Here is a 7,966-nt window from a genome sequence, read left to right as displayed (position 1 = left end):
TGCCCATAGCATAGGTTTTTTTAAAAAACTTGGCCATATCATAGTTGCTTGTCATTTCTACTATTGGCGTACCTGTTAGTGTCAACAAATTCAGTAATCAATAATGGACAAAGGCTCTTGAAAGAGAGATAATAAGATACATCGATACGATATGTAACCCTGTGTGCCAAACTAAACTCTTATAATTTTGATACAAATAAAACAGTAGAAACTTTTATTCAGTAAAAATAGGATGCTAGATCTCACAGAAACGACCTACAATCATTTAATAAAGTAGTTATATCCTGAAACTGTGATAGTAATACCATAGTATATATTAAGCAACAAATTACATTCTGTAGATAACAAATAGTTAGAGGCAATACCAATTTACGAATCGTGGTGTCATTGCCGGCTACCACTATGTGAGGTTCTGCTAGTGAACCTACAGAACACTGCAAAACCAACTTCAAGATCATGTAATAAATTATAATTTGTGTCGCATAAAAAAGCAAAAAAAAACATAAATTTGTGTCTGTAGACAAAATCATTGTCTCATCATCTAATTAATATACTCTAGCATGTGTACGAAGTTCTGGAAGCACAAATGTAAATACTACCCAAAATGCTTCAATTTCCATACTTGCAACAACTGAAATCAGGTCATAGAAATTGATTCTTTATGTGCATATAATTACTCTGACACTTAATAATATACATGCACGGACCATTTCATACTTTGGCATTTCAAGATATGGTGGGTTGTTCACATGATACGGCGTGCAGATCAGTAACAAAGGACTCTGCACTTTGCTGCACAAATTAATACAATATTCAATTTAAATGATAAGGAAATATGATGAGAAACTGTTTTCTTCGCCTCAAGTGCAAGTGACATAATAACGATGCGCTTGAAGACAATTGTAAACGTGCACAATTCTGGTTTCATGTTCTTCCCAATAGTAAGTATGCAGGTTATGCTTAAACATGTATGCCTGTTGGACTGCAAAGGGAAAACTGTAACCATGCACGACATGAGTTTAAAATCAGATACATACCTTATATATTGGCATTGATCTTGTAAAATAAGATGCATGAATTTGTTAGCAGCTGATTGGAATAGAAAACCATTCTGAACAAGCACAAATTACCCGCTTCCAGATGTAACAAACATGAAGCAGTTATTTGCCCGGAGCTTGGCCACCATGGTGATTCCAATCACGTTAGAAAGACGTATATTCTTGCTCATTGTCACAGTCCCACTTCAGTGATTAAAGATTGGACTCAAATGAAACAATAAGCCATCCTGAGCCACTGATCAATCAAAAGTCATTGACAGGGGTGAACTTTGTCCAAAAAAGAACATGCATCTCTCTCTCTATACCCTATATTTCCTGAAACAATCATCCACTTGTTTTTGATTTTTGATAGCAGGGAATTACACGATGATAAATGGAATAAAGAAGGAACTATTAGGAGTAAACTATTTTTTTGCCATTATGTTGTTTCAACAGAAGACCAAACTTTCTTTCGGATAGTCAGTACTTCCAAATTAGAGAAATCTTCAAAACAGGAACTAAATTTCGCCGCGATTACCTTTCCAAAATTCCAGTCTCTTCTACACAATTTTGAGATTTTTGTTGAATCCATGATGATACTGAAAAGAAAAATCAAAACATGTTTAAGATCTCCCAAACAGGTGAGTTAGCTAGTTTACTTGAGAGGAAAAAATATTTCTCACATGGAATACATCATAGATCAACTGAATGTAAAGGAGTCAACCTCTAGTGCATCCGAGTATCAGACACAATGAGGAATGCTGTATTCAGCCAAAAAAAGTACAGAATTATTATTTTAAATTTTTTTATGAAAAATGATGTTTGCATGTGGCTTCTAAGCATCAATTTGGTTTTACTGAAACCAAACATGGAAGAAGTATATTGTACCTAGATTTGGAAAAACGATAAGCCAATAGTAATATTTTGCTGCAGTAGTTAAGAACCGAAAATTCATACTATTTAATATATACTCATTTGATCTACAGCAGTCCTTTGCTCTGAAATTTTGCTCATGCCAACTCTTGAGATTAACCCTTAATATTTTATCTGCGATTAACCAGCCTACCATACTATTCGAGCTCATGCCGGATTTCAGTTGGCAAAACACATCCTAGCATCACCTAGAGTTTGAGAAATCTACAGAGGAGTTACAGACTGAAATTAAACTTATTACTCCAAATGAATTATAAGAACCACATCTACGTAGCTTATTTATTTGTTTAGAATTACAAATTATAAGGGATTGAAGGGGCTTGTGCTTCAGATTATTTTCTCGTAGCTTATTTATTTGCTTAGAATTACAAATGATAAGGGATTGAAGGGGCTTGCGCTTCAGATTATTTTTTCATGGTGAATTGAATCTTATTTATCCATAGCAAATCCAACTGGGACTTTTTTTTTAGATAATGGAATATAATATCCCGGCCTTTACTCAAAAGAGCTACAGCCAATTATTACATAGTAGTTTTCATGAATATAGTGTAAATCTAAATGAATAGAACACACCGAAGAGAAAAACAAAGAAACCAGCCTAACGTAAGGAGATCACAATTATTGAAGTCTATTTGTAAATCTCCAACCATAATTAGCAAAAAGTTGTATAACTGTGGTCTCCAACTTTCGGCATGCAAATTTCAGAAACTCTTCATCTTCATCACACCTTTGTAGTTGTGTCCAAAACCGGAGCCAATGAGTTGCCCTGAAAATGACCTGCATATAGGAAAATGATTGTTGTCGAAACGACAACCGTAAACGTCGAAAGACGTGGTTACTCAACAGTGGTTGGAAAAGAAGTGAAGTGTATTAATTTGAGAATTTTTTACTTGGGATCCCCACATTACATGGCCCTATGGGGCTATTTATAGCCCCCATTACAGGTCTTACTACTAGGGCTTTGGTTATGCAGGGGAATTTACATGATTGCCCTTATGAGAGGGACATTTACATGGGTATATATCGTAATTGCGGTCCATGGACCCTTAGTGGGCCGACGGGTTATTGTCGACCCAATTGACCCCTAGGCTTGATGGGCCAGGATAGCTTCTTCGGCCCTCCCGGGGCCGAACCTGCTACGGCGAAGTCGTCCCCCTTCGGCATATGCTCTCCACCTTGCGCCCTTCGCCCAGGAGGCCTCTAGTTTGGCTGCGATTCCCTGCCTCTCGCTGTCCTTGCTCCATATTTTTCGCCATGGGGAGGGTTCGCCTTGACTAACCCTGACGTTTCGGGCTTGAATCCTCATCGGTCGTACGCTTTCGGCAGGTTTGGTCGAAGCCCCTCACGGGCAAGGGTGAGATAGGAGCTTCAGCCGAGACCGTGCAAACCATGTGATATGGTATGTGGCGCCCCCTTTCGACCGGTGCTCCTGCCGAAACCTACATCGTTCCTGCAAGTAAAGTTTATTTGTTTCTATGCTCAGAGAAAATTTCTTTGAGAAAAAACTCCTCTTCGCATTCGTTGCAAAGCGTCGACCAGGGGGGGGGGTTATTTAGTCTCTTTTATTACTATGAATAGTAATGGGCCCTGTGGGCTTTTCCTTCTCCGTATTCGGGCTTTTTACTGTTCGGCATCGTTCCGATGGGAATTTACCGTTTCGTTTGCCCTTTGACACGTGCCAGAGCTTGATTGGTTGGCAGGCAAACGGTCTCTCTACGGGGTTATATATACTCCCAAACCGGCCTACCATTTTTCACTCTCCCCGTGCTCTTCCCTTTTTTTACCGTTTGACACGCTCCGTGCTCTCTTCGCTCTCCTGTTTTTTAGCTTTTTCGCCATCGTCGTGCTCCTAGCCTTTCGGCTTTTTACCTCTCTTTTCTGTGCTACGAGCCTAATGGCTCCCCGCAAGCCTACCAAGGCCGGGTCAACTGGCGAAGATCCTGGAAGCCTTGGCGAAGGATGGTCGTGCTTCCTTGGCAAATCACTTGTCAAATAGGTCGACTTAGGCAAATTAGTATCATCCGGTTCTCTCACAGAGGGCCAAGGGTCGTGTGGGGGCGAGGCCGTTGTTCCCTCACCTAGGGATGGGCGAACGGTTGTCTTTGCCACATACTTCGCTGCTGGGCTTCGCCTCCTGTGCGACAACTTCTTGCCTTCGGTGCTTTCGATGTATGAGGTTAGGCTTCCCCAGCTTAGCCCATCGGCGTTCCCGAAGCTGGCGGTTTTCGCTTGGATGTGCTGGACCTGTGGGTTCGCCCCTACCGCCGAGCTTTTCGCCACTCTGTTTACTGCATGCGCCTCGACCAAAGACGTGCAGACGCCGGCAGGTCCGAGGAAAACCGTTTTCGGCTGCGTGAACTTCATGCTGCGGCCGGAGCATTCAGATGCTTGGCCAGTGCCTGCGTCGATGGTGAAATGGGACAGGAACTGGATGCAGAAATGGTTCTACATCAGCAACCCCTACTCCACCGAAGATGCTCAGGCAAACTGGCTGCTTTTTGAGCGTTCTGCCGTCTGCATCAACGCGAAGCTAAACATGGAGATCGACGGGACTCTTGAGTCTCGGCTCATTCTCCTTCGCAAGGTTGCCCGGCGGCTGAGCACCCGGGATCTTTGCGAGGAGTTTTGTCTCCTTCGGATTTCCCCTCTCGCCCGTGTGTGGGACGTTTCCGTGAACGAGGGCGAAGAAGTTCTTGGGCTTCCCCGCCTAGTTCTCCCCGCCAGGGCCGAAAGTAAGGTTTTTTGTTTTTGACTTAGGCCGCATACTTCCTTCATGAAAACACTTTTTAGGGTTAAACGGTTGTGTTTCTCTCTTTTCGCAGTGCGGACTTTGGAAGACGCTGAAATTGAGGCGTCGAAGATGATCGGGGCTCTAACCAGAGCCGAGTTCGCCCGCTTGCTCCAGCGCCAAGCCGACGGCCGAGTGAATTGTGTTCATACCGGCGAATTGCCTAGCTGATCGAACCCCTCTTGGGTCGGCGATGATGAGGCTGGCACTTCGAAATAGCGCAAGCGTGCGGTCGCGAAAGGCGACCAAGTCCGAACTCGCCGTAGCGCGAAGGCCGCCGTCGAAAGTGATGGGGAGGAGGAAGAGGAGGAGGATGCGGAGGCCGGTTCTGAGGAGGATGGCTCTCATGGCTATACCCCCAGCCCTACCCCTGCGAAATCTGGGCAGTCTCTCATGTTTCGCCTACGCGACCACAAGATATTGTCGTGGCGAACACCCTCTTGGCGATTTCCAGCATAGCCGCGAAACCAATGATGGCTGTTAGAAGGAAAAAGAAGAAAGGGAAGGTTGTGCAGGTCGGCCATGGCTTTTCGGACAGCGAAGGGTCTGACGGGACCCCTACTTCGCCGGTGTTGCGGCTCGTAACTTCTCGTGGTAAGCGCATGTCTCCGCCACCCGCTAGCGATGGCGAAGCGACGATGGGCGGGAGTGCCTCAGCCCCAGCCGCTGGGGCGAACGTTGCTGAAGACAAACGGGTTGATGTGGTCCCTTCACCTATTCGCCAATGAGAGGGGAAGGGGGCGGCGGTTGAAGCAAGCGTTTCGGACATGACGCTTACCGCCCCACATTTTGTCCCCGCCGACTTCGCCACGCGGCCGGAGATCACTCCGTTCGTGGACGGGGTGTGCCAGGTCATAACGCAGACCGAAGGCCTTGGGCTCTTCACAGAACTAAACGAGTTCGGCGAAAGTTGCGCGGCTGTGGAGAGCCTATTTGTGCGAGTATGACTTATTTTTGCGTGCTGAATTTTGCTCTTTCGCTAGCTCTCTGATGTAATGTATATTTTTTTATCAGGGCCTTGCCACGCACCTAAGTGCCAGGAAGTCCGCCTTAGAGCGACTAGATGGGTACCGCCTTCGCCTTCGCAAGTCCGAAGAAGATCTTCGCCACAAGGAAGACGAAAGGCGTGTGGTGGTAGAGACTTTGAAGAAGGCAAATGGTGAAAACAGGTCTTTCCGCTCTAACCTTGAGGCAGTACGTAAGCGGGACGCCGAACGAGACTGACAACTTGCTTCGGCCGAGGAGAAGATTAAATCCCTTGAAGCCCGTCTTGCGTCGGCCGAAGCTTCTGCCGAGACCCTGGTACCAGCCACAGAGTCCGCCAAGGAGGCCTGTTACACTCTCAGGTTGGTCCTTAACGACCTTGGGGCGCGAGCAGAAGGTGCTCCGGGCGAAGGCGGGACTGCACTCGATTTCTTCGAATGGACACAGGAGGCGCCCGGCTCGGTTGTCGAAGTGGCAGGCGCCTACGGGGACTGTTGCGCTCGTGTTTCGGCGGGATTCGTTCTCAGCCTCTTGCACGCGCACGGCTGTGACCACATTGGGAATTTTCTCGATTTCGTGAAGGAAGAATGGCCTAGCAACACGCAGTGCTCCGGAGCTGCGTTAAGGGCCTTTCAGAAAGGGTTTTGGGAGGATGGCGGCCGGGATTGCGCAAAGATTCGACTCTGCGAGAACCTTGAGAGGATCGCGAGGAACGAAGAGGCCGCTGCCGCCAACTCCGAAAAGGGTCCCGGGCCATCAGAACGGTCACCCGGGCACGAGGGCGGAGGCGACAGAGGCCAAGACCACCCTGAGGTGTGAGGCCCTTCGCTCTCGTGTATTTTTATTATTTTTATTTTATTCTTGATCTTTCGGACCTTCTTGTAGCCTAAGTTTTTGTATATAGGCTTTTTGTCTGTCCGGCTTTAAGCCGTGTATTTAATATTGTCTCTATTCTACTGGCAAAAGTATAACCCTTTCGCTTATTTAACTGTTCTATTCGAAATCGGGACTGATCTTTATCTATATTTGCCTCCTCTTTTTTTTTGGCGCTTTGCCTACAGCCGCTCGGCCGAAAGGTTTGCGTACGACCTCCCGCTAAAAATTGGCGAAACAACAATGAGAAGTTCGTGGCGTTGAAGGGTTTGCCGAAGGTGCGATGCCCATTTCGGCCTGTTTATCACGAAATGGTGATAAACGGCCGCAGCTACAAGGTGTTCAATGTCGCCGGCTGGATGCGGGCGCACCCCGGACGAACCTTAGAAGGCTACGACCTTGTTCATACAAGGCGACTGGAGGATATGATTTGCTTTTGGCGAAACCATCAGAAGACTGATCGGCAGGAGTTAATCTTCCAGTGTCGTTACAGTCTAGTCTGTATTTCGCCTCCTTCTCCTGTTAGGGTCGTGTATGACATTAGTAGTGATGACGAACCTAGTTCGCCTGATCTTTCCTTAGAGGAAGATATTGATCGCGGGGGCGTAGATGTAATCTATCTGTAAGCTGGGCTGTAGCGCTATTGCTCTTTTCTTTTCACTTGTACCATGTTTGTCGGGTTTGTATTCTTTGATACATCAATAAATGTGCGTTTTATTTCCTTTTCGCTATTTTCGCATTGTCACCTTTCGTGCTTTCGTTAGGTCGAAACATGTCGGCCCCTTTGCGTATAACAGCGCAATAGGTATGCTAACTTTTCAGCTTTCGACTTCCGTTTTCGATCTGTGGTATTCCGCGCTGGAAGAAGCGCTTTTGTTTTCACATTGATCTAGTACAACGGTGTTCGGTTAGTTATTTCCGAAGTAAGTTGTCGCGGTTTCAACGTTCGGCGAGCGATGCTTCGGCCGATTCGTTTCGCCCCCCTAGCATTTTCGTTGATCAGGCGTTTGCCTTGGGGTTTTTCCACGAATTATCATTTACACAGGTAAAGAGGCGAAAGACACAAAGATTTTATACTGGTTCGGGCCTCCAAGGTGGATAATAACCCTACATCCAGTTTTTTTTTCTTTTTTTTCATTTTCCTCTTTTTTTGCATTTTTGTGTCGAAGGCCTTACATAGTGCCGAAAGGCTTACATATCAATATGTACATTTTTACAAGTTGGCGATTTGGGTGCCACCCGTCTTAGACATAAAAACGCTTGAGAGAGGCAGCGTTCCAGGAATGGTCGAACTCTTCGCCTTCCAGTGTCGCCAGTCGAAAGGACCCCGTTCTGGACTTGTGCTTGATGA

The sequence above is a fragment of the Oryza glaberrima genome, chromosome 11 (assembly GCF_000147395.1).
Source record: "Oryza glaberrima chromosome 11, OglaRS2, whole genome shotgun sequence".
Taxonomy (NCBI): Eukaryota; Viridiplantae; Streptophyta; class Magnoliopsida; order Poales; family Poaceae; genus Oryza; species Oryza glaberrima.
The sequence above is the reverse complement of the archived record's forward strand: the minus strand, read 5'-3'. Positions refer to the sequence as shown.